Below are 7722 nucleotides of genomic sequence, written 5' to 3' on the forward strand. Positions count from 1 at the left end.
AAAAGGTATGTTTTATAATTTTTTAATTTCATGCATATTTTAATTTTATCATATCCAACTTAATTTTTTTGGGTTTGCCGCTGCGATATTTGTTGTTTCTTAAAATGTAAAGGTCTGCCCAAAATAAAATTAACATGAGGGAAAATCAAATTCTAGCTATTTACTTCTGAATTTATATGATTGATTGATTTGTTTTACCCTTTTCAAATTTGATAATTTTAAATCTTACACAATAATGTTATATGAAAATAATATAAAAATACATAAATAATATAATTTAAAATTTAATAAAAATCAGACATGAATTAAAAAAATTTATTTAATATGTCAATATAAATTTTTATATTATATATATTTAACATATAGTAAATACAATACAAAAATTCAAGTTACCAGATTTGACACATAATAAACACATGACAATGACAAAAGTTGCAAGATTTAACTTTTTGTAACGGCCTGAAGTGGACAAAACGCAAAAGTTTATTCATTTATTTGTCTTTGGACCCAAACTACATAGATATAACATGCTTCATGTCCCACAAGGATGACGGATCGTTATTCAGCAAATTCTTACAAAGTTATATATATATTTGGAAATTAAAAATTATAATTTGACGAATTATTTGTTGATTTTTTGGATGAAAAATTGATATTTGTTTTCCTAATATTAAGGATGTCAATCTTACTTATATCTAATAAAAAATTTAATTTTTTTTATTTCAATGAGGATAAAGAAAAGTATTATATTATGGGTATAAAGATAAAAATAGATATAATTTTAAATTTTTACTATGTATGAAGATGAAGATAGACAATAGAGTACTCGTCTTGTACCAGTACCTTATATATATATTTATATATATTTAATAAATAGATTTTTTTATTAAATAATATAAATTATTATTTTAGACTAATTAAAATTAATATATTTTATTAAAAAATATATATTTTATTAAAAAAATATATGTTAATAAAAAAATTTAAATATACAAGATAAAAATAAAAAATATTAAAAAATAAAATTTAGTTTTTATTTTTAAAAAAAAGTTACGGGTACGAGAATTTTTTTAATACTCATTAAATATTCGTGAAGATACGGATGGAGATAAATTTAAAATGTTCGTTGGGTATAACTACGAGAATATGTATAATATAAAAATAAGAGGATGGAGACGAGAAATGCTTTACCATACCCCTATCCTATCTATTGACATATCTACATAATACATCATACTTTATTATTGAATAATTTTTTTTTGAAATAAAACTAATTTAATTAAAAAATAAAAAGTAAGAGTGATAACGGTTGAGATTGAAATAGATTTGATTATGTTTTTTGGATAATATATAGTATTATGAATTTTTAAAATTCGATTCGAATTCAAAATTGATTTTTTTTTTTTGAAAACTGATCTAATCCTAACTTAATTCTATTGGATCGGTTCAGTTCATTGGTTTTTAAATTATATTTTTTAAAATATTATTTTAATAAGATTTTTAATATATTTAAATAGATTTATATATAAAATAATTATTTTTATTTTATAAAATTTAAAAAATATATAAATATTAATAAAATATATAATTCGGTTTGGTTCAATTTTTTTTTGGTTTTTCATTTTTTGATACAAAATCTGATTCGTACTATATATATTTAATATATGACTTTAATCCGAATTGAATAAAAAAATTTAATCCAAACTAAACTGAATACTATAATTTTAAATTTTAAAAAAAATTTTCACCCCTAATTAAAGTACTGATCATAACTAAGTAATCTTTGAACAACTCATTTACTTTAATGAAATTATTTCTTTCTTGGTAGAGCAATGGGATTAAAAATTTATAATATTGAAATTTAAGGATTAATTAAATGACTAAATATTTTTCATATTGTAAATCATGTTTAGGCTTTTATGTTATTTCCCATTTCTTATTCTGATCACTTCTTGATTACCTAGATTACTAGTTTAACATTTTTTAACTACACACCACTTTTATTAGTTTAACATTTCACATTATATAACTAATAAATATAATTTTCGTTTGGTGTTCAAGTTCCACTGTAATAATCAATTTTAATAGTTTTACATCCAATACACTTATGGTGAATTTGAGTCTGGCCCAATCAAAAACTGAAAATGCAATTTTAATAGTGTTTTATTTTTAAAAAATTATAAATACGTTATCCAAATATTTTAAACTTAAAAAATGAAAAATTTACACTTTTAATTAGTAAATTAACATTAAAATTACAAGAAAATGTTTATATAAAAATATAAACTACTATGAGCATTTAAGAGTGTGAAAAACAACCATATTTTTATTTATACCACATACTCACTCAATCCTATTAATATTTATAATATGTTATTTATAATTAATTTTAAAATTATTTACGTTACTTATAATATGATATAATACTCAATTTTTAAAAATAAAATTTTAATTCATCTGTAAATTTAACCATGGATAATATTGTCTTTTGGAGATTATTGTGATTAGATGAGAACAGGTAGGCTAGCAGGTCTAAGTCTCTAAAAGTTGGAAAGCAGCTTCCACTAAAGATTAATATCAATTAGGCCCACAAATGACTTCAGCAGTCAACGTACCAGCATTCAAAAATATTTTACATTTAATAGTCAAAGATTAAACTGTAATTTTATAACAATAGTCACCCTCTTATAATTTTATAAGATTATATTGTTTGAACATGAAAATTAATTTAATTTTTTTATACTTTTTTTTATAACATAATATTTAGTATATTTAATATTTCAAAAAAAATTTATATCGATCTTATTTTTAAATTATAATTAGTACATTTAAATATTTAGTACATAATATTTAATATATAGTTTTTACCACCTATGGTTATTCCATCTCTTTGATTCACACCCGTTGCACAACACCACCTTTTTATTAACCATTTATCTTTCCAAGCATCTAGCTTTTAAATGGCACTTTAACTTTTACAGGGAAAAGAATACAATATGCAAAATACACAATTATGTTGCCATTCCATTAGATAGAGAAATAAGCCCTTCAACTTTCTTCTCATTGGCTTCCATGGAGAAATTCTCAATAATAATTCTCATAACCTTCCTGAAATTTGCCATTTTTATTGCATCTGAGCAGCCTCCATACGTTCCAACAGATAATATCATCCTGAATTGTGGAGCTCCATCTGACTCATATGGTGCTGATGGCCGGATTTGGACAGGAGACAAGAGCTCAAAATCAGAAGCCTATGAAGCTGATAGTCAAGGTGGTGGTTCTGTAGATAGAGTCCCTTATATGACCGGCCGGGTTTCTAGTTCAGAATTCAAGTACACTTTCCCTGTTACTCCCGGTCAGAAATTCCTTCGGCTCTACTTTTATTCGGCTTCTTATAAACAATTTGACCCTTCCAAGGCCTTTTTCTCTGTCAAAGCAGGTTCTTTCACTTTACTGAAAAATTTCAGTGCTTTACTTGTTGCTGATTCATTGGGGTTTAGATCATTTTTTAGAGAATTCTGCTTGAATTTAAAAGAGAATGAGGTTTTGGATGTCATTTTCACTCCATCTCCGAGTGCTTCAAATGATACTTACGCTTTCATCAATGGAATTGAGATCGTGTCAATGCCTACCAATCTTTACTACACACCACCAGAATTATTAGGGGGTGTCCCTTTCATAGGCCAAAGTTCTGGGTTCTTTGTTGACAATTACACCGCACTTGAGATGGTTTATAGATTGAACGTTGGTGGCAATACTATCTCACCAAAATATGATACTGGCATGTTCAGACTCTGGTCTGATGACTATGAGTACATGTCGACTCAAAGCTATTTTACCGTCAACACCACAGTACCAATCGACTACACAATAGTTCCAAGATACACTGCACCAGAGGAGGTTTATCGGACAGCTCGGACAATGGGTCCTAATCGTACTTACAACGAGAGGCACAACTTAACATGGAGATTGCTCGTGGATTCAGATTTCAGGTATATGGTAAGGCTTCATTTCTGTGAAATTCAAGATGTGATAGATTCACCAGGCAAGAGACAGTTTGAGGTCTTTTTAAACAGTCAAACGGCTGAAGCAATTTTTGACGTAATTATGTGGACTGATCATGCCAAAGTTCCATATTATAAGGATTATGTTCTGTTGATATTAAAGAATGGAAATCAGAATAAGCAGCACATCACCATCGATCTGCACCCTAGGGTTGCTATTTATTATGATGTTATCTTAAATGGAATTGAAGTGTTCAAAATGAACAATTCTGATGGCAATTTGGCCGGACCCAACCCTGAACATCTGATAGCTCCACCACCACCACATATTGAATCGTCAAATTCTGCAGGTGGAAAATCCAAGATGAAGCGAAGAGTGCTATTTGCTGCCAACGGATGTGCGGTGAGTTTGCTTGCTCTGGTTTCTTTATTAGCTTGCATAGTTCTTTGGCGACATAAAAGGAGGCAGCACTGCGGTTCCTACGCAGGAACGAATTGGTTTTATCGATGGAGAAATCCTAACGAAGAGAAATCTATAAAATCCTCATTGTTACCGAAAGAACTATGCCGCCATTTTTCCCAGGATGAGATCAAAGCTGCTACCAACAACTTCGATGATGATTTAGTTATTGGGAAAGGAGGCTTTGGCAAAGTATACAAAGGTTTCTTGGATGAAGGGGAAAAAGTAGTTGCAATCAAGCGCCTGAATCCAGAGTCCCGACAAGGTGTTGTAGAGTTCTCGACAGAGATTGAGATGCTCTCTCAGCTTCGCCACCTTCATTTGGTGTCCTTAATTGGTTATTGCAATGAAAATCGTGAGATGATACTCGTGTATGATTATATGAGCAATGGCACTCTTTGTGATCATCTCTATGGTGCTACTGCCTATGATCCTCTGACCTGGAAGCAAAGGCTGGAGATTTGCAAGGGAGCAGCAATGGGATTGAACTACCTTCATACAGAAGTGAAACATACTGTTATTCACCGTGACGTGAAGACAAGTAACATTCTCCTAGATGATAAATTTACTGCCAAAGTCTCGGATTTCGGGTTGTCGAAAATGGACTCAAAAGTTGGCATGCTTGAGACCGGCGTAAAGGGCACATGGGGATACTTGGATCCAGAGTATGCTCGGGGTCATGCACTAAATGAAAAATCAGATGTTTATTCATTTGGTGTAGTGTTATTTGAAGTATTATGTGCAAGAAAAGCTTTGGATAAGAAACTGCCAGAGGGTCAAGTGAACCTGGCTCGTTGGGCTAGGAAATGCATTTCGGATGGGACTCTTTATCAGGTGATCGATCCCCATCTGATTGGGAAGATAGCTTCAGAGTGTTTTAAGGTGTTTGTTGAAATTGCAGAAAATTGCATAGAAGAACTGGGAGTCAATAGGCCATCCATGAATGATGTGATGGAAAAGTTGGGATTTGCAATAGACCTCCAAGAGGCTGCTGATCTTGAGAAAGAGAAGACCAACCCTGGACGTAAACATAGCTACCCGGATATTGTGTTTCCGGTTGCTCGCGACGACGATCTCGATTATGAATCAGAAGTGGATCCGATTATTACTGGAATGAGTAATCCTATTATTGATTCTAGTACATCATCATATTTGTTCTCGAGCACCAACAACACAGAAAGCATAGGAAATTAGACAAAAGAATGGAGACTGCAGCGAAAACCCTTAATCCCTTTCTTTTCTTTTTGATAAGTAATGTTGCGGATGTAAATTAGGTGTTTTTAATGACTTTCATGCTTTGTTTCCTGCTTGATTGATTTTGCAAGTCTTGACCATGTCAGTGTTTGGTTGATTAGAATCTATTTGATAAGCTTTAGGCTTATGTATAATTAAAATAATTGAGAAAAAAAGTTTTAGATTTGATTTAGAGTCCCCTCCTTTTGTATGTAAAAGATAATAATAAAAGAGTTATTACCAAATACACTTATATAATTTTTTTTTTATTTTATAAACGGATTAGTAGAATGATACATACTTTTTAATATATATTACAAAAATAAAAAAATTAATAAAAAAGTGACATATATATTAAATTTTTAATTTCGATTGTAAAATTAAAAAATTTCACTCGTAGTATATCAAGTAATAACTCTTAATATTATTATTTGTATATCAAATTAATGTATCTTATTTTCTTTTTATCTTTTAGTGTTTTTTATTTTCTTTATTATATTTTTTCTTCAAATCACTGTAAATAGATTTATTTTATGAGAAATTACTTTTCCACATGCCACCCGACAAATTCAAATTTAGATGGCCAAGAAAAAAGTAGACTCTTTTTACCACCTGAACGAACGTTTGTTAATCTTTTCATTTTCTTTGATTAATAAGTTATATACGATAGAGAAAAAAGATTATGGGAATGGTGGGTCAAGAGAGACAAGAAATATCCACATCATGGCTAGAGACAAAGCCAGGTATAGGGCGAAGGGGACCAAATAATAAATTTAACGGGAAAAGATTATTAAATGGTAAGTTTCATAAATAAAAAGACTATAAGGGTGTTAAAATCTTTTTTGAAGGTCATGGCTCATGCCTGTCCCTAGCTACACCCCTGATCGATGACAGTGTCGACGCTACCCAAACTGTTTCTCACATTGAAATTTTGATTTCAGAGCGGTTGCACGCATGGGCAGAGTGGTAATGCCCATGTATATATTTTCTTTACATAGTTTGAAAAGTATATATATAGTTGAATTGATTGATTTGGACTGAAACAGCAACTTGCATTCTAATTTCCAGCTGCAAAGTTTGGATTATTCTTCAAAGGGCCACACCTTCCCCTTTCCCGTAGCAATACGAACAAATTTTGGTTGCATACTATAATTTCGGATTTTTCATACGCATCGTTTTCAAATACATTTGATTTTTTCTTCTTTGAACAGTTTTGTGTTAGTCATTTTCTTGGTTTCACTTTTTCATTTCTAATTATAAAATTATAGTTGTAATTTAGAGTAAAAAACATATTTTTCCTTAAAAAAACATATTTTTCTTCCCCTTACATAATTTTCTCAAATAAAAATCGGTGCCTTGTATAGAAAGAGACAAGCCTTTCATCATAAAAGCAGTAATGTATATTTGAAACCGAAATTTAAATTAGTTTATTCAAATAATCATCTTAAAAAATGATATCTAATAAATTTTAAATTTAAATATCAACATTTATAATTTTTTTTAATTTTTAGATTATAATTTTTTTATAAAAAAAAGTTTAATAAAAAAAAAAGTTAAACTTTACAATTAAAAGAAAATTACTTTGAAAAGCTTGAATTATACGAAAAACAAAGTACATTATCATAACGGTTTTGAGGGCTATTAGGTGAATTTGAAAATAAAAAAAAAATCGTCATCAATTTTTTTGACTAAGTGTGATTAATCATCTATTAAAACTTTTCATTTTAATAAAATTTTAAAATTAATTAAAACTCATTAAAAAGATAATTTTTAGGTTTACGAAAACAGTTTGGGTTCGAAAATTTATTATGCATGGGAAAATATTAGCATCCTTATAATGCCCGTAAAAAATTGTATTAATTAATTATCTGTTATCTTTTAATTTTGACAAAAATATCTTAATTTTGATATTTAAAATTTAATTTTTTTTAATTTTTTTAATTGTAGCAAAAAAATCTCCTTGTTCTCTCTCTTTTTTTTTTTTAATCTTGGTTTGAAAAATAAATAAGAACCTTATTTATTGAA

At 28.9% G+C, this 7722-nt stretch overlaps 1 pseudogene across 1 annotated transcript; it reads left to right on the top strand.

The window, feature by feature from the left end:
- Window positions 1-2985: 2985 nt before the first annotated feature.
- LOC111283461 (receptor-like protein kinase FERONIA pseudogene) lies at window positions 2986-5942 on the top strand (annotated as a pseudogene). The gene has a single exon (XR_016341104.1). The product of XR_016341104.1 is annotated as a receptor-like protein kinase FERONIA pseudogene (transcript).
- Window positions 5943-7722: the final 1780 nt, after the last annotated feature.

The sequence above is a fragment of the Durio zibethinus genome, chromosome 3 (genome assembly GCF_047325235.1).
Source record: "Durio zibethinus cultivar Kanyao isolate XHJ-2024 chromosome 3, ASM4732523v1, whole genome shotgun sequence".
NCBI classification, from domain to species: domain Eukaryota; kingdom Viridiplantae; phylum Streptophyta; class Magnoliopsida; order Malvales; family Malvaceae; genus Durio; species Durio zibethinus.